The sequence below is a fragment of the Oncorhynchus mykiss genome, chromosome 17 (assembly GCF_057628025.1).
Source record: "Oncorhynchus mykiss isolate SJ-2025 chromosome 17, ASM5762802v1, whole genome shotgun sequence".
In the NCBI taxonomy this organism is placed as follows: Eukaryota; Metazoa; Chordata; class Actinopteri; order Salmoniformes; family Salmonidae; genus Oncorhynchus; species Oncorhynchus mykiss.
This window is the reverse complement of record NC_143038.1, coordinates 66,992,362-67,017,500: the sequence shown is the minus strand read 5'-3', so window position 1 is coordinate 67,017,500 and position 25,139 is coordinate 66,992,362. Positions and strand designations below refer to the sequence as shown.

The 25,139-nt window shown below is 39.6% G+C and overlaps 19 non-coding genes across 19 annotated transcripts; all 19 read right to left on the bottom strand.

Moving 5' to 3' along the window:
- Positions 1–1,382: 1,382 nt before the first annotated feature.
- On the bottom strand, positions 1,383–1,455 carry trnar-acg (transfer RNA arginine (anticodon ACG)). The gene has a single exon. It is a non-coding gene; the product is annotated as a tRNA-Arg (tRNA).
- Positions 1,456–2,439: 984 nt separating this feature from the next.
- On the bottom strand, positions 2,440–2,511 carry trnae-uuc (transfer RNA glutamic acid (anticodon UUC)). Its single transcript has one exon. It is a non-coding gene; the product is annotated as a tRNA-Glu (tRNA).
- A 2,603-nt stretch (positions 2,512–5,114) lies between these two features.
- Positions 5,115–5,186, bottom strand: trnae-uuc (transfer RNA glutamic acid (anticodon UUC)). Its single transcript has one exon. It is a non-coding gene; the product is annotated as a tRNA-Glu (tRNA).
- A 1,267-nt stretch (positions 5,187–6,453) lies between these two features.
- On the bottom strand, positions 6,454–6,525 carry trnae-uuc (transfer RNA glutamic acid (anticodon UUC)). The gene has a single exon. It is a non-coding gene; the product is annotated as a tRNA-Glu (tRNA).
- Positions 6,526–6,735: 210 nt separating this feature from the next.
- trnar-acg (transfer RNA arginine (anticodon ACG)) lies at positions 6,736–6,808 on the bottom strand. Its single transcript has one exon. It is a non-coding gene; the product is annotated as a tRNA-Arg (tRNA).
- Positions 6,809–7,127: 319 nt separating this feature from the next.
- On the bottom strand, positions 7,128–7,199 carry trnae-uuc (transfer RNA glutamic acid (anticodon UUC)). Its single transcript has one exon. It is a non-coding gene; the product is annotated as a tRNA-Glu (tRNA).
- A 210-nt stretch (positions 7,200–7,409) lies between these two features.
- On the bottom strand, positions 7,410–7,482 carry trnar-acg (transfer RNA arginine (anticodon ACG)). The gene has a single exon. It is a non-coding gene; the product is annotated as a tRNA-Arg (tRNA).
- Positions 7,483–9,805: 2,323 nt separating this feature from the next.
- trnae-uuc (transfer RNA glutamic acid (anticodon UUC)) lies at positions 9,806–9,877 on the bottom strand. The gene has a single exon. It is a non-coding gene; the product is annotated as a tRNA-Glu (tRNA).
- A 1,267-nt stretch (positions 9,878–11,144) lies between these two features.
- trnae-uuc (transfer RNA glutamic acid (anticodon UUC)) lies at positions 11,145–11,216 on the bottom strand. Its single transcript has one exon. It is a non-coding gene; the product is annotated as a tRNA-Glu (tRNA).
- Positions 11,217–11,421: 205 nt separating this feature from the next.
- Positions 11,422–11,494, bottom strand: trnar-acg (transfer RNA arginine (anticodon ACG)). Its single transcript has one exon. It is a non-coding gene; the product is annotated as a tRNA-Arg (tRNA).
- Positions 11,495–13,811: 2,317 nt separating this feature from the next.
- trnae-uuc (transfer RNA glutamic acid (anticodon UUC)) lies at positions 13,812–13,883 on the bottom strand. The gene has a single exon. It is a non-coding gene; the product is annotated as a tRNA-Glu (tRNA).
- Positions 13,884–14,093: 210 nt separating this feature from the next.
- On the bottom strand, positions 14,094–14,166 carry trnar-acg (transfer RNA arginine (anticodon ACG)). Its single transcript has one exon. It is a non-coding gene; the product is annotated as a tRNA-Arg (tRNA).
- A 982-nt stretch (positions 14,167–15,148) lies between these two features.
- On the bottom strand, positions 15,149–15,220 carry trnae-uuc (transfer RNA glutamic acid (anticodon UUC)). The gene has a single exon. It is a non-coding gene; the product is annotated as a tRNA-Glu (tRNA).
- Positions 15,221–16,481: 1,261 nt separating this feature from the next.
- trnae-uuc (transfer RNA glutamic acid (anticodon UUC)) lies at positions 16,482–16,553 on the bottom strand. The gene has a single exon. It is a non-coding gene; the product is annotated as a tRNA-Glu (tRNA).
- A 1,260-nt stretch (positions 16,554–17,813) lies between these two features.
- trnae-uuc (transfer RNA glutamic acid (anticodon UUC)) lies at positions 17,814–17,885 on the bottom strand. Its single transcript has one exon. It is a non-coding gene; the product is annotated as a tRNA-Glu (tRNA).
- A 1,552-nt stretch (positions 17,886–19,437) lies between these two features.
- Positions 19,438–19,510, bottom strand: trnar-acg (transfer RNA arginine (anticodon ACG)). Its single transcript has one exon. It is a non-coding gene; the product is annotated as a tRNA-Arg (tRNA).
- A 2,317-nt stretch (positions 19,511–21,827) lies between these two features.
- On the bottom strand, positions 21,828–21,899 carry trnae-uuc (transfer RNA glutamic acid (anticodon UUC)). Its single transcript has one exon. It is a non-coding gene; the product is annotated as a tRNA-Glu (tRNA).
- A 210-nt stretch (positions 21,900–22,109) lies between these two features.
- trnar-acg (transfer RNA arginine (anticodon ACG)) lies at positions 22,110–22,182 on the bottom strand. The gene has a single exon. It is a non-coding gene; the product is annotated as a tRNA-Arg (tRNA).
- A 982-nt stretch (positions 22,183–23,164) lies between these two features.
- On the bottom strand, positions 23,165–23,236 carry trnae-uuc (transfer RNA glutamic acid (anticodon UUC)). Its single transcript has one exon. It is a non-coding gene; the product is annotated as a tRNA-Glu (tRNA).
- Positions 23,237–25,139: the final 1,903 nt, after the last annotated feature.

Here is a 25,139-nt window from a genome sequence, read left to right as displayed (position 1 = left end):
ATACAGTATCAATCCCGGCTTGATTTCAATAAATTAAATTAAGTATCGAGCCAGCCAGGAGTCGAAACTAGAATCTTCTGATCCGTAGTCAGACACGTTATCCATTGCGCCACTGGCCCCACGTCTAAGCTGAAGTCAAGTCACAGCTAGACCAGTGTACACAGTCATTGTGTCTGTCAACAACAAGGTTCCTTGGTTTTCTGTTTCAGATGCATATCTTAATTTGATCCTCCTGTTGTTGCATGAATTTTACTGAAGAGCAAGAAATGCAAACTTGAAGTGTATTCAATGTTTAAAAAGTCTTGTAAATTATGAATCTACAAAACATGTCACATTTGCTGTTGCTGAGGGAATATTGTTGTGTTGTGTGATTCTGCTGCCAGTTAAAATGTGGTATCTGTTCTTACACAAGTGCATCCCAAATGACAAGATGTTCTTTCCCATACTGGGAGTTCAACCCGGGCGAAAACCAGGAATCCTAAAAGCCAGACCATATGGGAAGACAGTTACTTTAAAAAAACATCACAGACAAATCCATAAACGTTGAAATGATGCTTGTTGTAATTACAAGCTCCATCTTTTTCTCAGCGATGTTGGAGAAAAGTCCCATATAAAATCAGTCTAAAATGTGTTTGAATCGAGAACTGCCAGACACAATGAAAAGTATACAGTATTTTTCCCAGCTTGATTTTGGTCAAATAAATCTAGTTTTGAGCCAAACAGGAGTCAAATATTCAATCTTCTGACCTGTTATCAGACACGTTATCCATTGCGCCACTGGCCGCACAGCCAAGCTGAAGTCAGGACACACCTAGGCCAGTGTACACAGTCATAGCTTCTGTCACCGACAAGGTTCCTTGGGATTTCTGTTACAGATGCAAATCTTAATTTGATCCTCCTGTTGTTGCATGAATTTTACTGCAGAGCAAGAAATGCAGCAATGAAGTGTATTCAACGTTTAAAAAGCCTTGTATAATTTGAATCTACATAACATGTCACATTTCCTGTTGCTGAGGGAATATTGTTGTGTTGTGTGAAACTGCTGCCAGTTAAAATGCAGTATCTGTTGTTACACAAGTGCATCCCAAACGACAAGAAATTCTTTCCCATACCGGGAGTTGAACCCGGGCCACCTGGGTGAAAACCAGGACCAACCACTAGACCATATAGGAAGACACATACTTAAAATACACATCACAGACAAATCTTTAAATGTTGACATTATGCCTGTTGGATTAAAAGCTACATCTTTTTTTCTCTGAGATGTTGGGGAATGTCCAGATGAAATCAGTCTAAAATGAGGTTGAAGTGAGAACAGCCAGAAGCACTGAAAAGTATTCAGTGTCAATCCCGGCTTGATTTCAATCAATTAAATTAAGTATCGAGCCAGCCAGGAGTCGAACCTAGAATCTTCTGATCCGTAGTCAGACACGTTATCCATTGCGCCACTGGCCCCACGTCTAAGCTGAAGTCAGGTCACAACTAGACCAGTGTACACAGTCATTGCGTCTGTCAACAACAAGGTTCCTTGGTTTTCTGTTTCAGATGCATATCTTCATTTGATCCTCCTGTTGTTGCATGAATTTTACTGCAGAGCAAGAAATGCAAACTTGAAGTGTATTCAATGTTTAAAAAGTCTTGTAAATTATGAATCTACAAAACATGTCACATTTGCTGTTGCTGAGGGAATATTGTTGTGTTGTGTGATTCTGCTGCCAGTTAAAATGTGGTATCTGTTCTTACACAAGTGCATCCCAAATGACAAGATGTTCTTTCCCATACTGGGAGTTCAACCCGGGCGAAAACCAGGAATCCTAAACGCCAGACCATATGGGAAGACAGTTACTTAAAAAAAACATCACAGACAAATCCATAAACGTTGAAATGATGCAAGTTGTAATTACAAGCTCCATCTTCTTCTCAGAGATGTTGGAGAAAAGTCCCATATAAAATCAGTCTAAAATGTGTTTGAATCGAGAACTACCAGACACAATGAAAAGTATACAGTATTTTTCCCAGCTTGATTTTGGTCAAATAAATCTAGTTTTGAGCCAAACAGGAGTCAAATATTCAATCTTCTGACCTGTTATCAGACACGTTATCCATTGCGCCACTGGCCGCACAGTCAAGCTGAAGTCAGGACACACCTAGGCCAGTGTACACAGTCATAGCTTCTGTCACCGACAAGGTTCCTTGGGATTTCTGTTACAGATGCAAATCTTAATTTGATCCTCCTGTTGTTGCATGAATTTTACTGCAGAGCAAGAAATGCAGCAATGAAGTGTATTCAACGTTTAAAATGCCTTGTATAATTTGAATCTACATAACATGTCACATTTCCTGTTGCTGAGGGAATATTGTTGTGTTGTGTGAAACTGCTGCCAGTTAAAATGCAGTATCTGTTGTTACACAAGTGCATCCCAAACGACAAGATATTCTTTCCCATACCGGGAGTTGAACCCGGGCCACCTGGGTGAAAACCAGGAATCCTAACCACTAGACCATATGGGAAGACACATACTTAAAATACACATCACAGACAAATCTTTAAATGTTGACATTATGCCTGTTGGATTAAAAGCTACATCTTTTTTTCTCTGAGATGTTGGGGAATGTCCAGATGAAATCAGTCTAAAATGAGTTTGAAGTGAGAACAGCCAGAAGCACTGAAAAGTATACAGTATCAATCCCGGCTTGATTTCAATAAATTAAATTAAGTATCGAGCCAGCCAGGAGTCGAAACTAGAATCTTCTGATCCGTAGTCAGACACGTTATCCATTGCTCCACTGGCCCCACGTCTAAGCTGAAGTCAAGTCACAGCTAGACCAGTGTACACAGTCATTGTGTCTGTCAACAACAAGGTTCCTTGGTTTTCTGTTTCAGATGCATATCTTAATTTGATCCTCCTGTTGTTGCATGAATTTTACTGAAGAGCAAGAAATGCAAACTTGAAGTGTATTCAATGTTTAAAAAGTCTTGTAAATTATGAATCTACAAAACATGTCACATTTGCTGTTGCTGAGGGAATATTGTTGTGTTGTGTGATTCTGCTGCCAGTTAAAATGTGGTATCTGTTCTTACACAAGTGCATCCCAAATGACAAGATGTTCTTTCCCATACTGGGAGTTCAACCCGGGCGAAAACCAGGAATCCTAAAAGCCAGACCATATGGGAAGACAGTTACTTTAAAAAAACATCACAGACAAATCCATAAACGTTGAAATGATGCTTGTTGTAATTACAAGCTCCATCTTTTTCTCAGCGATGTTGGAGAAAAGTCCCATATAAAATCAGTCTAAAATGTGTTTGAATCGAGAACTGCCAGACACAATGAAAAGTATACAGTATTTTTCCCAGCTTGATTTTGGTCAAATAAATCTAGTTTTGAGCCAAACAGGAGTCAAATATTCAATCTTCTGACCTGTTATCAGACACGTTATCCATTGCGCCACTGGCCGCACAGCCAAGCTGAAGTCAGGACACACCTAGGCCAGTGTACACAGTCATAGCTTCTGTCACCGACAAGGTTCCTTGGGATTTCTGTTACAGATGCAAATCTTAATTTGATCCTCCTGTTGTTGCATGAATTTTACTGCAGAGCAAGAAATGCAGCAATGAAGTGTATTCAACGTTTAAAAAGCCTTGTATAATTTGAATCTACATAACATGTCACATTTCCTGTTGCTGAGGGAATATTGTTGTGTTGTGTGAAACTGCTGCCAGTTAAAATGCAGTATCTGTTGTTACACAAGTGCATCCCAAACGACAAGAAATTCTTTCCCATACCGGGAGTTGAACCCGGGCCACCTGGGTGAAAACCAGGACCAACAACTAGACCATATAGGAAGACACATACTTAAAATACACATCACAGACAAATCTTTAAATGTTGACATTATGCCTGTTGGATTAAAAGCTACATCTTTTTTTCTCTGAGATGTTGGGGAATGTCCAGATGAAATCAGTCTAAAATGAGCTTGAAGTGAGAACAGCCAGAAGCACTGAAAAGTATTCAGTGTCAATCCCGGCTTGATTTCAATCAATTAAATTAAGTATCGAGCCAGCCAGGAGTCGAAACTAGAATCTTCTGATCCGTAGTCAGACACGTTATCCATTGCGCCACTGGCCCCACGTCTAAGCTGAAGTCAGGTCACAGCTAGACCAGTGTACACAGTCATTGTGTCTGTCAACAACAAGGTTCCTTGGTTTTCTGTTTCAGATGCATATCTTAATTTGATCCTCCTGTTGTTGCATGAATTTTACTGAAGAGCAAGAAATGCAAACTTGAAGTGTATTCAATGTTTAAAAAGTCTTGTAAATTATGAATCTACAAAACATGTCACATTTGCTGTTGCTGAGGGAATATTGTTGTGTTGTGTGATTCTGCTGCCAGTTAAAATGTGGTATCTGTTCTTACACAAGTGCATCCCAAATGACAAGATGTTCTTTCCCATACTGGGAGTTCAACCCGGGCGAAAACCAGAAATCCTAAAAGCCAGACCATATGGGAAGACAGTTACTTTAAAAAAACATCACAGACAAATCCATAAACGTTGAAATGATGCTTGTTGTAATTACAAGCTCCATCTTTTTCTCAGCGATGTTGGAGAAAAGTCCCATATAAAATCAGTCTAAAATGTGTTTGAATCGAGAACTGCCAGACACAATGAAAAGTATACAGTATTTTTCCCAGCTTGATTTTGGTCAAATAAATCTAGTTTTGAGCCAAACAGGAGTCAAATATTCAATCTTCTGACCTGTTATCAGACACGTTATCCATTGCGCCACTGGCCGCACAGCCAAGCTGAAGTCAGGACACACCTAGGCCAGTGTACACAGTCATAGCTTCTGTCACCGACAAGGTTCCTTGGGATTTCTGTTACAGATGCAAATCTTAATTTGATCCTCCTGTTGTTGCATGAATTTTACTGCAGAGCAAGAAATGCAGCAATGAAGTGTATTCAACGTTTAAAATGCCTTGTATAATTTGAATCTACATAACATGTCACATTTCCTGTTGCTGAGGGAATATTGTTGTGTTGTGTGAAACTGCTGCCAGTTAAAATGCAGTATCTGTTGTTACACAAGTGCATCCCAAACAACAAGATATTCTTTCCCATACCGGGAGTTGAACCCGGGCCACCTGGGTGAAAACCAGGAATCCTAACCGCTAGACCATATGGGAAGACACATACTTAAAATACACATCACAGACAAATCTTTAAATTTTGACATTATGCCTTTTGGATTAAAAGCTACATCTTTTTTTCTCTGAGATGTTGGGGAATGTCCAGATGAAATCAGTCTAAAATGAGTTTGAAGTGAGAACAGCCAGAAGCACTGAAAAGTATACAGTATCAATCCCGGCTTGATTTCAATAAATGAAATTAAGTATCGAGCCAGCCAGGAGTCGAAACTAGAATCTTCTGATCCGTAGTCAGACACGTTATCCATTGCGCCACTGGCCCCACGTCTAAGCTGAAGTCAAGTCACAGCTAGACCAGTGTACACAGTCATTGTGTCTGTCAACAACAAGGTTCCTTGGTTTTCTGTTTCAGATGCATATCTTAATTTGATCCTCCTGTTGTTGCATGAATTTTACTGAAGAGCAAGAAATGCAAACTTGAAGTGTATTCAATGTTTAAAAAGTCTTGTAAATTATGAATCTACAAAACATGTCACATTTGCTGTTGCTGAGGGAATATTGTTGTGTTGTGTGATTCTGCTGCCAGTTAAAATGTGGTATCTGTTCTTACACAAGTGCATCCCAAATGACAAGATGTTCTTTCCCATACTGGGAGTTCAACCCGGGCGAAAACCAGGAATCCTAAAAGCCAGACCATATGGGAAGACAGTTACTTTAAAAAAACATCACAGACAAATCCATAAACGTTGAAATGATGCTTGTTGTAATTACAAGCTCCATCTTTTTCTCAGCGATGTTGGAGAAAAGTCCCATATAAAATCAGTCTAAAATGTGTTTGAATCGAGAACTGCCAGACACAATGAAAAGTATACAGTATTTTTCCCAGCTTGATTTTGGTCAAATAAATCTAGTTTTGAGCCAAACAGGAGTCAAATATTCAATCTTCTGACCTGTTATCAGACACGTTATCCATTGCGCCACTGGCCGCACAGCCAAGCTGAAGTCAGGACACACCTAGGCCAGTGTACACAGTCATAGCTTCTGTCACCGACAAGGTTCCTTGGGATTTCTGTTACAGATGCAAATCTTAATTTGATCCTCCTGTTGTTGCATGAATTTTACTGCAGAGCAAGAAATGCAGCAATGAAGTGTATTCAACGTTTAAAATGCCTTGTATAATTTGAATCGACATAACATGTCACATTTCCTGTTGCTGAGGGAATATTGTTGTGTTGTGTGAAACTGCTGCCAGTTAAAATGCAATATCTGTTGTTACACAAGTGCATCCCAAACGACAAGATAATCTTTCCCATACCGGGAGTTGAACCCGGGCCACCTGGGTGAAAACCAGGAATCCTAACCGCTAGACCATATGGGAAGACACATACTTAAAATACACATCACAGACAAATCTTTAAATGTTGACATTATGCCTGTTGGATTAAAAGCTACATCTTTTTTTCTCTGAGATGTTGGGGAATGTCCAGATGAAATCAGTCTAAAATGAGTTTGAAGTGAGAACAGCCAGAAGCACTGAAAAGTATACAGTATCAATCCCGGCTTGATTTCAATAGATTAAATTAAGTATCGAGCCAGCCAGGAGTCGAACCTAGAATCTTCTGATCCGTAGTCAGACACGTTATCCATTGCGCCACTGGCCCCACGTCTAAGCTGAAGTCAGGTCACAGCTAGACCAGTGTACACAGTCATAGCTTCTGTCACCGACAAGGTTCCTTGGGATTTCTGTTACAGATGCAAATCTTAATTTGATCCTCCTGTTGTTGCATGAATTTTACTGCAGAGCAAGAAATGCAGCAATGAAGTGTATTCAACGTTTAAAATGCCTTGTATAATTTGAATCTACATAACATGTCACATTTCCTGTTGCTGAGGGAATATTGTTGTGTTGTGTGAAACTGCTGCCAGTTAAAATGCAGTATCTGTTGTTACACAAGTGCATCCCAAACAACAAGATATTCTTTCCCATACCGGGAGTTGAACCCGGGCCACCTGGGTGAAAACCAGGAATCCTAACCGCTAGACCATATGGGAAGACACATACTTAAAATACACATCACAGACAAATCTTTAAATGTTGACATTATGCCTTTTGGATTAAAAGCTACATCTTTTTTTCTCTGAGATGTTGGGGAATGTCCAGATGAAATCAGTCTAAAATGAGTTTGAAGTGAGAACAGCCAGAAGCACTGAAAAGTATACAGTATCAATCCCGGCTTGATTTCAATAAATTAAATTAAGTATCGAGCCAGCCAGGAGTCGAACCTAGAATCTTCTGATCCGTAGTCAGACACGTTATCCATTGCGCCACTGGCCCCACGTCTAAGCTGAAGTCAGGTCACAGCTAGACCAGTGTACACAGTCATTGTGTCTGTCAACAACAAGGTTCCTTGGTTTTCTGTTTCAGATGCATATCTTAATTTGATCCTCCTGTTGTTGCATGAATTTTACTGAAGAGCAAGAAATGCAAACTTGAAGTGTATTCAATGTTTAAAAAGTCTTGTAAATTATGAATCTACAAAACATGTCACATTTGCTGTTGCTGAGGGAATATTGTTGTGTTGTGTGATTCTGCTGCCAGTTAAAATGTGGTATCTGTTCTTACACAAGTGCATCCCAAATGACAAGATGTTCTTTCCCATACTGGGAGTTCAACCCGGGCGAAAACCAGAAATCCTAAAAGCCAGACCATATGGGAAGACAGTTACTTTAAAAAAACATCGCAGACAAATCCATAAACGTTGAAATGATGCTTGTTGTAATTACAAGCTCCATCTTTTTCTCAGCGATGTTGGAGAAAAGTCCCATATAAAATCAGTCTAAAATGTGTTTGAATCGAGAACTGCCAGACACAATGAAAAGTATACAGTATTTTTCCCAGCTTGATTTTGGTCAAATAAATCTAGTTTTGAGCCAAACAGGAGTCAAATATTCAATCTTCTGACCTGTTATCAGACACGTTATCCATTGCGCCACTGGCCGCACAGCCAAGCTGAAGTCAGGACACACCTAGGCCAGTGTACACAGTCATAGCTTCTGTCACCGACAAGGTTCCTTGGGATTTCTGTTACAGATGCAAATCTTAATTTGATCCTCCTGTTGTTGCATGAATTTTACTGCAGAGCAAGAAATGCAGCAATGAAGTGTATTCAACGTTTAAAATGCCTCGTATAATTTGAATCTACATAACATGTCACATTTCCTGTTGCTGAGGGAATATTGTTGTGTTGTGTGAAACTGCTGCCAGTTAAAATGCAGTATCTGTTGTTACACAAGTGCATCCCAAACAACAAGATATTCTTTCACATACCGGGAGTTGAACCCAGGCCACCTGGGTGAAAACCAGGAATCCTAACCGCTAGACCATATGGGAAGACACATACTTAAAATACACATCACAGACAAATCTTTAAATGTTGACATTATGCCTTTTGGATTAAAAGCTACATCTTTTTTTCTCTGAGATGTTGGGGAATGTCCAGATGAAATCAGTCTAAAATGAGTTTGAAGTGAGAACAGCCAGAAGCACTGAAAAGTATACAGTATCAATCCCGGCTTGATTTCAATCAATTAAATTAAGTATCGAGCCAGCCAGGAGTCAAACCTAGAATCTTCTGATCCGTAGTCAGACACGTTATCCATTGCGCCACTGGCCCCACGTCTAAGCTGAAGTCAGGTCACAGCTAGACCAGTGTACACAGTCATTGTGTCTGTCAACAACAAGGTTCCTTGGTTTTCTGTTTCAGATGCATATCTTAATTTGATCCTCCTGTTGTTGCATGAATTTTACTGAAGAGCAAGAAATGCAAACTTGAAGTGTATTCAATGTTTAAAAAGTCTTGTAAATTATGAATCTACAAAACATGTCACATTTGCTGTTGCTGAGGGAATATTGTTGTGTTGTGTGATTCTGCTGCCAGTTAAAATGTGGTATCTGTTCTTACACAAGTGCATCCCAAATGACAAGATGTTCTTTCCCATACTGGGAGTTCAACCCGGGCGAAAACCAGAAATCCTAAAAGCCAGACCATATGGGAAGACAGTTACTTTAAAAAAACATCGCAGACAAATCCATAAACGTTGAAATGATGCTTGTTGTAATTACAAGCTCCATCTTTTTCTCAGCGATGTTGGAGAAAAGTCCCATATAAAATCAGTCTAAAATGTGTTTGAATCGAGAACTGCCAGACACAATGAAAAGTATACAGTATTTTTCCCAGCTTGATTTTGGTCAAATAAATCTAGTTTTGAGCCAAACAGGAGTCAAATATTCAATCTTCTGACCTGTTATCAGACACGTTATCCATTGCGCCACTGGCCGCACAGCCAAGCTGAAGTCAGGACACACCTAGGCCAGTGTACACAGTCATAGCTTCTGTCACCGACAAGGTTCCTTGGGATTTCTGTTACAGATGCAAATCTTAATTTGATCCTCCTGTTGTTGCATGAATTTTACTGCAGAGCAAGAAATGCAGCAATGAAGTGTATTCAACGTTTAAAATGCCTCGTATAATTTGAATCTACATAACATGTCACATTTCCTGTTGCTGAGGGAATATTGTTGTGTTGTGTGAAACTGCTGCCAGTTAAAATGCAGTATCTGTTGTTACACAAGTGCATCCCAAACAACAAGATATTCTTTCCCATACCGGGAGTTGAACCCGGGCCACCTGGGTGAAAACCAGGAATCCTAACCGCTAGACCATATGGGAAGACACATTCTTAAAATACACATCACAGACAAATCTTTAAATGTTGACATTATGCCTTTTGGATTAAAAGCTACATCTTTTTTTCTCTGAGATGTTGGGGAATGTCCAGATGAAATCAGTCTAAAATGAGTTAGAAGTGAGAACAGCCAGAAGCACTGAAAAGTATACAGTATCAATCCCGGCTTGATTTCAATCAATTAAATTAAGTATCGAGCCAGCCAGGAGTCAAACCTAGAATCTTCTGATCCGTAGTCAGACACGTTATCCATTGCGCCACTGGCCCCACGTCTAAGCTGAAGTCAGGTCACAGCTAGACCAGTGTACACAGTCATTGTGTCTGTCAACAACAAGGTTCCTTGGTTTTCTGTTTCAGATGCATATCTTAATTTGATCCTCCTGTTGTTGCATGAATTTTACTGAAGAGCAAGAAATGCAAACTTGAAGTGTATTCAATGTTTAAAAAGTCTTGTAAATTATGAATCTACAAAACATGTCACATTTGCTGTTGCTGAGGGAATATTGTTGTGTTGTGTGATTCTGCTGCCAGTTAAAATGTGGTATCTGTTCTTACACAAGTGCATCCCAAATGACAAGATGTTCTTTTCCATACTGGGAGTTCAACCCGGGCGAAAACCAGAAATCCTAAAAGCCAGACCATATGGGAAGACAGTTACTTTAAAAAAACATCACAGACAAATCCATAAACGTTGAAATGATGCTTGTTGTAATTACAAGCTCCATCTTTTTCTCAGCGATGTTGGAGAAAAGTCCCATATAAAATCAGTCTAAAATGTGTTTGAATCGAGAACTGCCAGACACAATGAAAAGTATACAGTATTTTTCCCAGCTTGATTTTGGTCAAATAAATCTAGTTTTGAGCCAAACAGGAGTCAAATATTCAATCTTCTGACCTGTTATCAGACACGTTATCCATTGCGCCACTGGCCGCACAGCCAAGCTGAAGTCAGGACACACCTAGGCCAGTGTACACAGTCATAGCTTCTGTCACCGACAAGGTTCCTTGGGATTTCTGTTACAGATGCAAATCTTAATTTGATCCTCCTGTTGTTGCATGAATTTTACTGCAGAGCAAGAAATGCAGCAATGAAGTGTATTCAACGTTTAAAATGCCTTGTATAATTTGAATCTACATAACATGTCACATTTCCTGTTGCTGAGGGAATATTGTTGTGTTGTGTGAAACTGCTGCCAGTTAAAATGCAGTATCTGTTGTTACACAAGTGCATCCCAAACAACAAGATATTCTTTCCCATACCAGGAGTTGAACCCGGGCCACCTGGGTGAAAACCAGGAATCCTAACCGCTGGACCATATGGGAAGACACATACATAAAATACACATCACAGACAAATCTTTAAATGTTGACATTATGCCTTTTGGATTAAAAGCTACATCTTTTTTTCTCTGAGATGTTGGGGAATGTCCAGATGAAATCAGTCTAAAATGAGTTTGAAGTGAGAACAGCTAGAAGCACTGAAAAGTATACAGTATCAATCCCGGCTTGATTTCAATAAATTAAATATCGAGCCAGCCAGGAGTCGAACCTAGAATCTTCTGATCCGTAGTCAGACACGTTATCCATTGCGCCACTGGCCCCACGTCTAAGCTGAAGTCAGGTCACAGCTAGACCAGTGTACACAGTCATTGTGTCTGTCAACAACAAGGTTCCTTGGTTTTCTGTTTCAGATGCATATCTTAATTTGATCCTCCTGTTGTTGCATGAATTTTACTGAAGAGCAAGAAATGCAAACTTGAAGTGTATTCAATGTTTAAAAAGTCTTGTAAATTATTAATCTACAAAACATGTCACATTTGCTGTTGCTGAGGGAATATTGTTGTGTTGTGTGATTCTGCTGCCAGTTAAAATGTGGTATCTGTTCTTACACAAGTGCATCCCAAATGACAAGATGTTCTTTCCCATACTGGGAGTTCAACCCGGGCGAAAACCAGAAATCCTAAAAGCCAGACCATATGGGAAGACAGTTACTTTAAAAAAACATCACAGACAAATCCATAAACGTTGAAATGATGCTTGTTGTAATTACAAGCTCCATCTTTTTCTCAGCGATGTTGGAGAAAAGTCCCATATAAAATCAGTCTAAAATGTGTTTGAATCGAGAACTGCCAGACACAATGAAAAGTATACAGTATTTTTCCCAGCTTGATTTTGGTCAAATAAATCTAGTTTTGAGCCAAACAGGAGTCAAATATTCAATCTTCTGACCTGTTATCAGACACGTTATCCATTGCGCCACTGGCCGCACAGCCAAGCTGAAGTCAGGACACACCTAGGCCAGTGTACACAGTCATAGCTTCTGTCACCGACAAGGTTCCTTGGGATTTCTGTTACAGATGCAAATCTTAATTTGATCCTCCTGTTGTTGCATGAATTTTACTGCAGAGCAAGAAATGCAGCAATGAAGTGTATTCAACGTTTAAAATGCCTTGTATAATTTGAATCTACATAACATGTCACATTTCCTGTTGCTGAGGGAATATTGTTGTGTTGTGTGAAACTGCTGCCAGTTAAAATGCAGTATCTGTTGTTACACAAGTGCATCCCAAACTACAAGATATTCTTTCCCATACCGGGAGATGAACCCCGGCCACCTGGGTGAAAACCAGGAATCCTAACAGCTAGACCATATGGGAAGACACATACTTAAAATATACATCACAGACAAATCTTTAAATGTTGACATTATGCCTGTTGGATTAAAAGCTACATCTTTTTTTCTCTGAGATGTTGGGGAATGTCCAGATGAAATCAGTCTAAAAATGAGTTTGAAGTGAGAAAAGCCAGAAGCACTGAAAAGTATACAGTATCAATCCCGGCTTGATTTCAATCAATTAAACATTAAGTATCGAGGCAGCAAGGAGTCGAACCTAGAATCTTCTGATCCGTAGTCAGACACGTTATACATCGCGCCACTGGCCCCACGTCTAAGCTGAAGTCAGGTCACAGCTAGACCAGTGTACACAGTCATTGCGTCTGTCAACAACAAGGTTCCTTGGTTTTCTGTTTCAGATGCATATCTTAATTTGATCCTCCTGTTGTTGCATGAATTTTACTGCAGAGCAAGAAATGCAAACTTGAAGTGTATTCAATGTTTAAAAAGTCTTGTAAATTATGAATCTACAAAACATGTCACATTTGCTGTTGCTGAGGGAATATTGTTGTGTTGTGTGATTCTGCTGCCAGTTAAAATGTGGTATCTGTTCTTACACAAGTGCATCCCAAATGACAAGATGTTCTTTCCCATACTGGGAGTTCAACCCGGGCGAAAACCAGGAATCCTAAAAGCCAGACCATATGGGAAGACAGTTACTTTAAAAAAACATCACAGACAAATCCATAAACGTTGAAATTATGCTTGTTGTAATTACAAGCTCCATCTTTTTCTCAGAGATGATGGAGAAAAGTCCCATATAAAATCAGTCTAAAATGTGTTTGAATCTAGAACTGCCAGACACAATGAAAAGTATACAGTATTTTTCCCAGCTTGATTTTTGTCAAATAAATCTAGTTTTGAGCCAAACAGGAATCAAATATTCAATTTTCTGACCTGTTATCAGACATGTTATCCATTGCGCCACTGGCCGCACAGCCAAGCTGAAGTCAGGACACACCTAGGCCAGTGATAGCTTCTGTCACCGACAAGGTTCCTTGGGATTTCTGTTACAGATGGAAATCTTAATCTGATCCTCCTGTTGTTGCATGAATTTTACTGCAGAGCAAGAAATGCAGCCATGAAGTGTATTCAACGTTTAAAAAGCCTTGTATAATTTGAATCTACATAACATGTCACATTTCCTGTTGCTGAGGGAATATTGTTGTGTTGTGTGAAACTGCTGCCAGTTAAAATGCTGTATCTGTTGTTACACAAGTGCATCCCAAACGACAAGATATTCTTTCCCATACCGGGAGTTGAACCCGGGCCACCTGGGTGAAAACCAGGAATCCTAACCGCTAGACCATATGGGAAGACACATACTTAAAATACACATCACAGACAAATCTTTAAATGTTGACATTATGCCTGTTGGATTAAAAGCTACATCTTTTTTTCTCTGAGATGTTGGGGAATGTCCAGATGAAATCAGTCTAAAATGAGCTTGAAGTGAGAACAGCCAGAAGCACTGAAGAGTATACAGTATCAATGCCGGCTTGATTTCAATCAATTAAATTAAGTATCGAGCCAGCCAGGAGTCGAACCTAGAATCTTCTGATCCGTAGTCAGACACGTTATCCATTGCGCCACTGGCCCCACGTCTAAGCTGAAGTCAGGTCACAGCTAGACTAGTGTACACAGTCATTGTGTCTGTCAACAACAAGGTTCCTTGGTTTTCTGTTTCAGATGCATATCTTAATTTGATCCTCCTGTTGTTGCATGAATTTTACTGAAGAGCAAGAAATGCAAACTTGAAGTGTATTCAATGTTTAAAAAGTCTTGTAAATTATGAATCTACAAAACATGTCACATTTGCTGTTGCTGAGGGAATATTGTTGTGTTGTGTGATTCTGCTGCCAGTTAAAATGTGGTATCTGTTCTTACACAAGTGCATCCCAAATGACAAGATGTTCTTTCCCATACTGGGAGTTCAACCCGGGCGAAAACCAGGAATCCTAAAAGCCAGACCATATGGGAAGACAGTTACTTAAAAAAACATCACAGACAAATCCATAAACGTTGAAATTATGCTTGTTGTATTACAAGCTCCATCTTTTTCTCAGCGATGTTGGAGAAAAGTCCCATATAAAATCAGTCTAAAATGTGTTTGAATCGAGAACTGCCAGACACAATGAAAAGTACACAGTATTTTTCCCAGCTTGATTTTGGTCAAATAAATCTAGTTTTGAGCCAAACAGGAGTCAAATATTCAATCTTCTGACCTGTTATCAGACACGTTATCCATTGCGCCACTGGCCGCACAGCCAAGCTGAAGTCAGGACACACCTAGGCCAGTGTACACAGTCATAGCTTCTGTCACCGACAAGGTTCCTTGGCATTTCTGTTACAGATGCAAATCTTAATTTGATCCTCCTGTTGTTGCATGAATTTTACTGCAGAGCAAGAAATGCAGCCATGAAGTGTATTCAACGTTTAAAAAGCCTTGTATAATTTGAATCTACATAACATGTCACATTTCCTGTTGCTGAGGGAATATTGTTGTGTTGTGTGAAACTGCTACCAGTTAAAATGCAGTATCTGTTGTTACACAAGTGCATCCCAAACGACAAGCTTTTCTTTCCCATACCGGGAGTTGAACCCAGGCCACCTGGGTGAAAACCAGGAATCCTAACCGCTAGACCATATGGGAAGACACATACTTAAAATATACATCACAGACAAATCTTTAAATGTTGACATTATGCCTGTTGGATTAAAAGCTACATCTTTTTTTATCTGAGATGTTGGGGAATGTCCAGATGAAATCAGTCTAAAAATGAGTTTGAAGTGAGAAAAGCCAGAAGCACTGAAAAGTATACAGTATCAATCCCGGCTTGATTTCAATCAATTAAACATTAAGTATCGAGGCAGCAAGGAGTCGAACCTAGAATCTTCTGATCCGTAGTCAGACACGTTATACATCGCGCCACTGGCCCCACGTCTAAGCTGAAGTCAGGTCACAGCTAGACCAGTGTACACAGTCATTGCGTCTGTCAACAACAAGGTTCCTTGGTTTTCTGTTTCAGATGCATATCTTAATTTGATCCTCCTGTTGTTGCATGAATTTTACTGCAGAGCAAGAAATGCAAACTTGAAGTGTATTCAATGTTTAAAAAGTCTTGTAAATTATGAATCTACAAAACATGTCACATTTGCTGTTGCTGAGGGAATATTGTTGTGTTGTGTGATTCTGCTGCCAGTTAAAATGTGGTATCTGTTCTTACACAAGTGCATCCCAAATGACAAGATGTTCTTTCCCATACTGGGAGTTCAACCCGGGCGAAAACCAGGAATCCTAAAAGCCAGACCATATGGGAAGACAGTTACTTTAAAAAAACATCACAGACAAATCCATAAACGTTGAAATTATGCTTGTTGTAATTACAAGCTCCATCTTTTTCTCAGAGATGATGGAGAAAAGTCCCATATAAAATCAGTCTAAAATGTGTTTGAATCTAGAACTGCCAGACACAATGAAAAGTATACAGTATTTTTCCCAGCTTGATTTTTGTCAAATAAATCTAGTTTTGAGCCAAACAGGAGTCAAATATTCAATTTTCTGACCTGTTATCAGACATGTTATCCATTGCGCCACTGGCCGCACAGCCAAGCTGAAGTCAGGACACACCTAGGCCAGTGATAGCTTCTGTCACCGACAAGGTTCCTTGGGATTTCTGTTACAGATGGAAATCTTAATCTGATCCTCCTGTTGTTGCATGAATTTTACTGCAGAGCAAGAAATGCAGCCATGAAGTGTATTCAACGTTTAAAAAGCCTTGTATAATTTGAATCTACATAACATGTCACATTTCCTGTTGCTGAGGGAATATTGTTGTGTTGTGTGAAACTGCTGCCAGTTAAAATGCAGTATCTGTTGTTACACAAGTGCATCCCAAACGACAAGATATTCTTTCCCATACCGGGAGTTGAACCCGGGCCACCTGGGTGAAAACCAGGAATCCTAACCACTAGACCATATGGGAAGACACATACTTAAAATACACATCACAGACAAATCTTTAAATGTTGACATTATGCCTGTTGGATTAAAAGCTACATCTTTTTTTCTCTGAGATGTTGGGGAATGTCCAGATGAAATCAGTCTAAAATGAGTTTGAAGTGAGAACAGCCAGAAGCACTGAAAAGTATACAGTATCAATCCCGGCTTGATTTCAATCAATTAAAAATTAAGCATCGAGGCAGCTAGGAGTCGAACCTAGAATCTTCTAATCCGTAGTCAGACACGTTATCCATCGCGCCACTGGCCCCACGTCTAAGCAGAAGTCAGGTCACAGCTAGACCAGTGTACACAGTCATTGCGTCTGTCAACAACAAGGTTCCTTGGTTTTCTGTTTCAGATGCATATCTTAATTTGATCCTCCTGTTGTTGCATGAATTTTACTGCAGAGCAAGAAATGCAAACTTGAAGTGTATTCAATGTTTAAAAAGTCTTGTAAATTATGAATCTACAAAACATGTCACATTTGCTGTTGCTGAGGGAATATTGTTGTGTTGTGTGATTCTGCTGCCAGTTAAAATGTGGTATCTGTTCTTACACAAGTGCATCCCAAATGACAAGATGTTCTTTCCCATACTGGGAGTTCAACCCGGGGCGAAAACCAGGAATCCTAAAAGCCAGACCATATGGGAAGACAGTTACTTTAAAAAAACATCACAGACAAGTCCATAAACGTTGAAATTATGCTTGTTGTAATTACAAGCTCCATCTTTTTCTCAGAGATGATGGAGAAAAGTCTCATATAAAATCAGTCTAAAATGTGTTTGAATCGAGAACTGCCAGACACAATGAAAAGTATACAGTATTTTTCCCAGCTTGATTTTGGTCAAATAAATATAGTTTTGAGCCAAACAGGAGTCAAATATTCAATCTTCTGACCTGTTATCAGACACGTTATCCATTGCGCCAGTGGCCGCACAGCCAAGCTGAAGTCAGGACACACCTAGGCCAGTGTACACAGTCATAGCTTCTGTCACCGACAAGGTTCCTTGGGATTTCTGTTACAGATGCAAATCTTAATTTGATCCTCCTGTTGTTGCATGAATTTTACTGCAGAGCAAGAAATGCAGCCATGAAGTGTATTCAACGTTTAAAAAATCTTGTATAATTTGAATCTACACATTTCCTGTTGCTGAGGGAATATTGTTGTGTTGTGTGAAACTGCTGCCAGTTAAAATGCAGTATCTGTTGTTACACAAGTGCATCCCAAACGACAAGATATCCTTTCCCATACCGGGAGTTGAACCCAGGCCACCTGGGTGAAAACCAGGAATCCTAACCGCTAGACCATATGGGAAGACACATATTTAAAATAAACATCACAGACAAATCTTTAAATGTTGACATTATGCCTGTTGGATTAAAAGCTACATCTTTTTTTCTCTGAGATATTGGGGAATGTCCAGATGAAATCAGTCTAAAATGAGTTTGAAGTGTGAAGCACAGTCAGACAGAAGCACTGAAAAGTATACAGTAACAATCCCGGCTTGATTTCAATCAAATAAATTAAGTATCGAGGCAGCTAGGAGTCGAACCTAGAATCGTCTGATCCGTAGTCAGACACGTTATCCATCGCGCCACTGGCCCCACGTCTAAGCAGAAGTCAGGTCACAGCTAGACCAGTGTACACAGTCATTGCGTCTGTCAACAACAAGGTTCCTTGGTTTTCTGTTTCAGATGCATATCTTAATTTGATCCTCCTGTTGTTGCATGAATTTTACTGCAGAGCAAGAAATGCAAACTTGAAGTGTATTCAATGTTTAAAAAGTCTTGTAAATTATGAATCTACAAAACATGTCACATTTGCTGTTGCTGAGGGAATATTGTTGTGTTGTGTGATTCTGCTGCCAGTTAAAATGTGGAATCTGTTCTTACACAAGTGCATCCCAAATGACAAGATGTTCTTTCCCATACTGGGAGTTCAACCCGGGGCGAAAACCAGGAATCCTAAAAGCCAGACCATATGGGAAGACAGTTACTTTAAAAAAACATCACAGACAAATCCATAAACGTTGAAATTATGCTTGTTGTAATTACAAGCTCCATCTTTTTCTCAGAGATTATGGAGAAAAGTCTCATATAAAATCAGTCTAAAATGTGTTTGAATCGAGAACTGCCAGACACAATGAAAAGTATACAGTATTTTTCCCAGCTTGATTTTGGTCAAATAAATATAGTTTTGAGCCAAACAGGAGTCAAATATTCAATCTTCTGACCTGTTATCAGACACGTTATCCATTGCGCCAGTGGCCGCACAGCCAAGCTGAAGTCAGGACACACCTAGGCCAGTGTACACAGTCATAGCTTCTGTCACCGACAAGGTTCCTTGGGATTTCTGTTACAGATGCAAATCTTAATTTGATCCTCCTGTTGTTGCATGAATTTTACTGCAGAGCAAGAAATGCAGCCATGAAGTGTATTCAACGTTTAAAAAGCCTTGTATAATTTGAATCTACATAACATGTCACATTTCCTGTTGCTGAGGGAATATTGTTGTGTTGTGTGAAACTGCTGCCAGTTAAAATGCAGTATCTGTTGTTACACAAGTGCATCCCAAACAACAAGATATTCTTTCCCATACCGGGAGTTGAACCCGGGCCACCTGGGTGAAAACCAGGAATCCTAACCGCTAGACCATGTGGGAAGACACATACTTAAAATACACATCACAGACAAATCTTTAAATGTTGACATTATGCCTGTTGGATTAAAAGCTACATCTTTTTTTCTCTGAGATGTTGGGGAATGTCCAGATGAAATCAGTCTAAAATGAGTTTGAAGTGAGAACAGCCAGAAGCACTGAAAAGTATTCAGTATCAATCCCGGCTTGATTTCAATCAATTAAATATCGAGCCAGCCAGGAGTCGAACCTAGAATCTTCTGATCCGTAGTCAGACACGTTATCCATTGCGCCACTGGCCCCACGTCTAAGCTGAAGTCAGGTCACAGCTAGACCAGTGTACACAGTCATTGTGTCTGTCAACAACAAGGTTCCTTGGTTTTCTGTTTCAGATGCATATCTTAATTTGATCCTCCTGTTGTTGCATGAATTTTACTGCAGAGCAAGAAATGAAAACTTGAAGTGTATTCAATGTTTAAAAAGTCTTGTAAATTATGAATCGACAAAACATGTCACATTTTCTGTTGCTGAGGGAATATTGTTGTGTTGTGTGATTCTGCTGCCAGTTAAAATGTGGTATCTGTTCTTACACAAGTGCATCCCAAATGACAAGATGTTCTTTCCCATACTGGGAGTTCAACCCGGGGGAAAACCAGGAATCCTAAAAGCCAGACCATATGGGAAGACAGTTACTTTAAAAAAACATCACAGACAAATCCATAAACGTTGAAATTATGCTTGTTGTAATTACAAGCTCCATCTTTTTCTCAGAGATGTTGGAGAAAAGTCCCATATAAAATCAGTCTAAAATGTGTTTGAATCGAGAACTGCCAGACACAATGAAAAGTATACAGTATTTTTCCCAGCTTGATTTTGGTCAAATAAATCTAGTTTTGAGCCAAACAGGAGTCAAATATTCAATCTTCTGACCTGTTATCAGACACGTTATCCATTGCGCCACTGGCCGCACAGCCAAGCTGAAGTCAGGACACACCTAGGCCAGTGTACACAGTCATAGCTTCTGTCACCGACAAGGTTCCTTGGGATTTCTGTTACAGATGCAAATCTTAATTTGATCCTCCTGTTGTTGCATGAATTTTACTGCAGAGCAAGAAATGCAGCAATGAAGTGTATTCAACGTTTAAAATGCCTTGTATAATTTGAATCTACATAACATGTCACATTTCCTGTTGCTGAGGGAATATTGTTGTGTTGTGTGAAACTGCTGCCAGTTAAAATGCAGTATCTGTTGTTACACAAGTGCATCCCAAACTACAAGATATTCTTTCCCATACCGGGAGATGAACCCCGGCCACCTGGGTGAAAACCAGGAATCCTAACAGCTAGACCATATGGGAAGACACATACTTAAAATATACATCACAGACAAATCTTTAAATGTTGACATTATGCCTGTTGGATTAAAAGCTACATCTTTTTTTCTCTGAGATGTTGGGGAATGTCCAGATGAAATCAGTCTAAAAATGAGTTTGAAGTGAGAAAAGCCAGAAGCACTGAAAAGTATACAGTATCAATCCCGGCTTGATTTCAATCAATTAAACATTAAGTATCGAGGCAGCAAGGAGTCGAACCTAGAATCTTCTGATCCGTAGTCAGACACGTTATACATCGCGCCACTGGCCCCACGTCTAAGCTGAAGTCAGGTCACAGCTAGACCAGTGTACACAGTCATTGCGTCTGTCAACAACAAGGTTCCTTGGTTTTCTGTTTCAGATGCATATCTTAATTTGATCCTCCTGTTGTTGCATGAATTTTACTGCAGAGCAAGAAATGCAAACTTGAAGTGTATTCAATGTTTAAAAAGTCTTGTAAATTATGAATCTACAAAACATGTCACATTTGCTGTTGCTGAGGGAATATTGTTGTGTTGTGTGATTCTGCTGCCAGTTAAAATGTGGTATCTGTTCTTACACAAGTGCATCCCAAATGACAAGATGTTCTTTCCCATACTGGGAGTTCAACCCGGGCGAAAACCAGGAATCCTAAAAGCCAGACCATATGGGAAGACAGTTACTTTAAAAAAACATCACAGACAAATCCATAAACGTTGAAATTATGCTTGTTGTAATTACAAGCTCCATCTTTTTCTCAGAGATGATGGAGAAAAGTCCCATATAAAATCAGTCTAAAATGTGTTTGAATCTAGAACTGCCAGACACAATGAAAAGTATACAGTATTTTTCCCAGCTTGATTTTTGTCAAATAAATCTAGTTTTGAGCCAAACAGGAGTCAAATATTCAATTTTCTGACCTGTTATCAGACATGTTATCCATTGCGCCACTGGCCGCACAGCCAAGCTGAAGTCAGGACACACCTAGGCCAGTGATAGCTTCTGTCACCGACAAGGTTCCTTGGGATTTCTGTTACAGATGGAAATCTTAATCTGATCCTCCTGTTGTTGCATGAATTTTACTGCAGAGCAAGAAATGCAGCCATGAAGTGTATTCAACGTTTAAAAAGCCTTGTATAATTTGAATCTACATAACATGTCACATTTCCTGTTGCTGAGGGAATATTGTTGTGTTGTGTGAAACTGCTGCCAGTTAAAATGCAGTATCTGTTGTTACACAAGTGCATCCCAAACGACAAGATATTCTTTCCCATACCGGGAGTTGAACCCGGGCCACCTGGGTGAAAACCAGGAATCCTAACCGCTAGACCATATGGGAAGACACATACTTAAAATACACATCACAGACAAATCTTTAAATGTTGACATTATGCCTGTTGGATTAAAAGCTACATCTTTTTTTCTCTGAGATGTTGGGGAATGTCCAGATGAAATCAGTCTAAAATGAGCTTGAAGTGAGAACAGCCAGAAGCACTGAAGAGTATACAGTATCAATGCCGGCTTGATTTCAATCAATTAAATTAAGTATCGAGCCAGCCAGGAGTCGAACCTAGAATCTTCTGATCCGTAGTCAGACACGTTATCCATTGCGCCACTGGCCCCACGTCTAAGCTGAAGTCAGGTCACAGCTAGACTAGTGTACACAGTCATTGTGTCTGTCAACAACAAGGTTCCTTGGTTTTCTGTTTCAGATGCATATCTTAATTTGATCCTCCTGTTGTTGCATGAATTTTACTGAAGAGCAAGAAATGCAAACTTGAAGTGTATTCAATGTTTAAAAAGTCTTGTAAATTATGAATCTACAAAACATGTCACATTTGCTGTTGCTGAGGGAATATTGTTGTGTTGTGTGATTCTGCTGCCAGTTAAAATGTGGTATCTGTTCTTACACAAGTGCATCCCAAATGACAAGATGTTCTTTCCCATACTGGGAGTTCAACCCGGGCGAAAACCAGGAATCCTAAAAGCCAGACCATATGGGAAGACAGTTACTTAAAAAAACATCACAGACAAATCCATAAACGTTGAAATTATGCTTGTTGTATTACAAGCTCCATCTTTTTCTCAGCGATGTTGGAGAAAAGTCCCATATAAAATCAGTCTAAAATGTGTTTGAATCGAGAACTGCCAGACACAATGAAAAGTACACAGTATTTTTCCCAGCTTGATTTTGGTCAAATAAATCTAGTTTTGAGCCAAACAGGAGTCAAATATTCAATCTTCTGACCTGTTATCAGACACGTTATCCATTGCGCCACTGGCCGCACAGCCAAGCTGAAGTCAGGACACACCTAGGCCAGTGTACACAGTCATAGCTTCTGTCACCGACAAGGTTCCTTGGGATTTCTGTTACAGATGCAAATCTTAATTTGATCCTCCTGTTGTTGCATGAATTTTACTGCAGAGCAAGAAATGCAGCCATGAAGTGTATTCAACGTTTAAAAAGCCTTGTATAATTTGAATCTACATAACATGTCACATTTCCTGTTGCTGAGGGAATATTGTTGTGTTGTGTGAAACTGCTACCAGTTAAAATGCAGTATCTGTTGTTACACAAGTGCATCCCAAACGACAAGCTTTTCTTTCCCATACCGGGAGTTGAACCCAGGCCACCTGGGTGAAAACCAGGAATCCTAACCGCTAGACCATATGGGAAGACACATACTTAAAATACACATCACAGACAAATCTTTAAATGTTGACATTATGCCTGTTGAATTAAAAGCTACATCTTTTTTTTCTCTGAGATGTTGGGGAATGTCCAGATGAAATCAGTCTAAAATGAGTTTGAAGTGAGAACAGCCAGAGGCACTGAGAAGTATACAGTATCAATCCCGGATTGATTTCAATCAATTAAACATTAAGTATCAAGGCAGCAAGGAGTCGAACCTAGAATATTCTGATCCGTAGTCAGACACGTTATACATCGCGCCACTGGCTCCACGTCTAAGCTGAAGTCAGGTCACAGCTAGACCAGTGTACACAGTCATTGCGTCTGTCAACAACAAGGTTCCTTGGTTTTCTGTTTCAGATGCATATCTTAATTTGATCCTCCTGTTGTTGCATGAATTTTACTGCAGAGCAAGAAATGCAAACTTGAAGTGTATTCAATGTTTAAAAAGTCTTGTAAATTATGAATCTACAAAACATGTCACATTTTCTGTTGCTGAGGGAATATTGTTGTGTTGTGTGATTCTGCTGCCAGTTAAAATGTGGTATCTGTTCTTACACAAGTGCATCCCAAATGACAAGATGTTCTTTCCCATACTGGGAGTTGAACCCGGGCGAAAAACAGGAATCCTAAAAGCCAGACCATATGGGAAGACAGTTACTTTAAAAAAACATCACAGACAAATCCATAAACGTTGAAATTATGCTTGTTGTAATTACAAGCTCCATCTTTTTCTCAGAGATGATGGAGAAAAGTCCCATATAAAATCAGTCTAAAATGTGTTTGAATCTAGAACTGCCAGACACAATGAAAAGTGTACAGTATTTTTCCCAGCTTGATTTTGGTCAAATAAATCTAGTTTTGAGCCAAACAGGAGTCAAATATTCAATCTTCTGACCTGTTATCAGACATGTTATCCATTGCGCCACTGGCCGCACAGCCAAGCTGAAGTCAGGACACACCTAGGCCAGTGTACACAGTCATAGCTTCTGTCACCGACAAGGTTCCTTGGGATTTCTGTTACAGATGCAAATCTTAATTTGATCCTCCTGTTGTTGCATGAATTTTACTGCAGAGCAAGAAATGCAGCCATGAAGTGTATTCAACGTTTAAAAAGCCTTGTATAACATGTCACATTTCCTGTTGCTGATGGAATATTGTTGTGTTGTGTGAAACTGCTGCCAGTTAAAATGCAGTATCTGTTGTTACACAAGTGCATCCCAAACTACAAGATATTCTTTCCCATACTGGGAGATGAACCCCGGCCACCTGGGTGAAAACCAGGAATCCTAACAGCTAGACCATATGGGAAGACACATACTTAAAATATACATCACAGACAAATCTTTAAATGTTGACATTATGCCTGTTGGATTAAAAGCTACATCTTTTTTTCTCTGAGATGTTGGGGAATGTCCAGATGAAATCAGTCTAAAAATGAGTTTGAAGTGAGAAAAGCCAGAAGCACTGAAAAGTATACAGTATCAATCCCGGCTTGATTTCAATCAATTAAACATTAAGTATCGAGGCAGCAAGGAGTCGAACCTAGAATCTTCTGATCCATAGTCAGACACGTTATACATAGCGCCACTGGCCCCACGTCTAAGCTGAAGTCAGGTCACAGCTAGACCAGTGTACACAGTCATTGCGTCTGTCAACAACAAGGTTCCTTGGTTTTCTGTTTCAGATGCATATCTTAATTTGATCCTCCTGTTGTTGCATGAATTTTACTGCAGAGCAAGAAATGCAAACTTGAAGTGTATTCAATGTTTAAAAAGTCTTGTAAATTATGAATCTACAAAACATGTCACATTTGCTGTTGCTGAGGGAATATTGTTGTGTTGTGTGATTCTGCTGCCAGTTAAAATGTGGTATCTGTTCTTACAC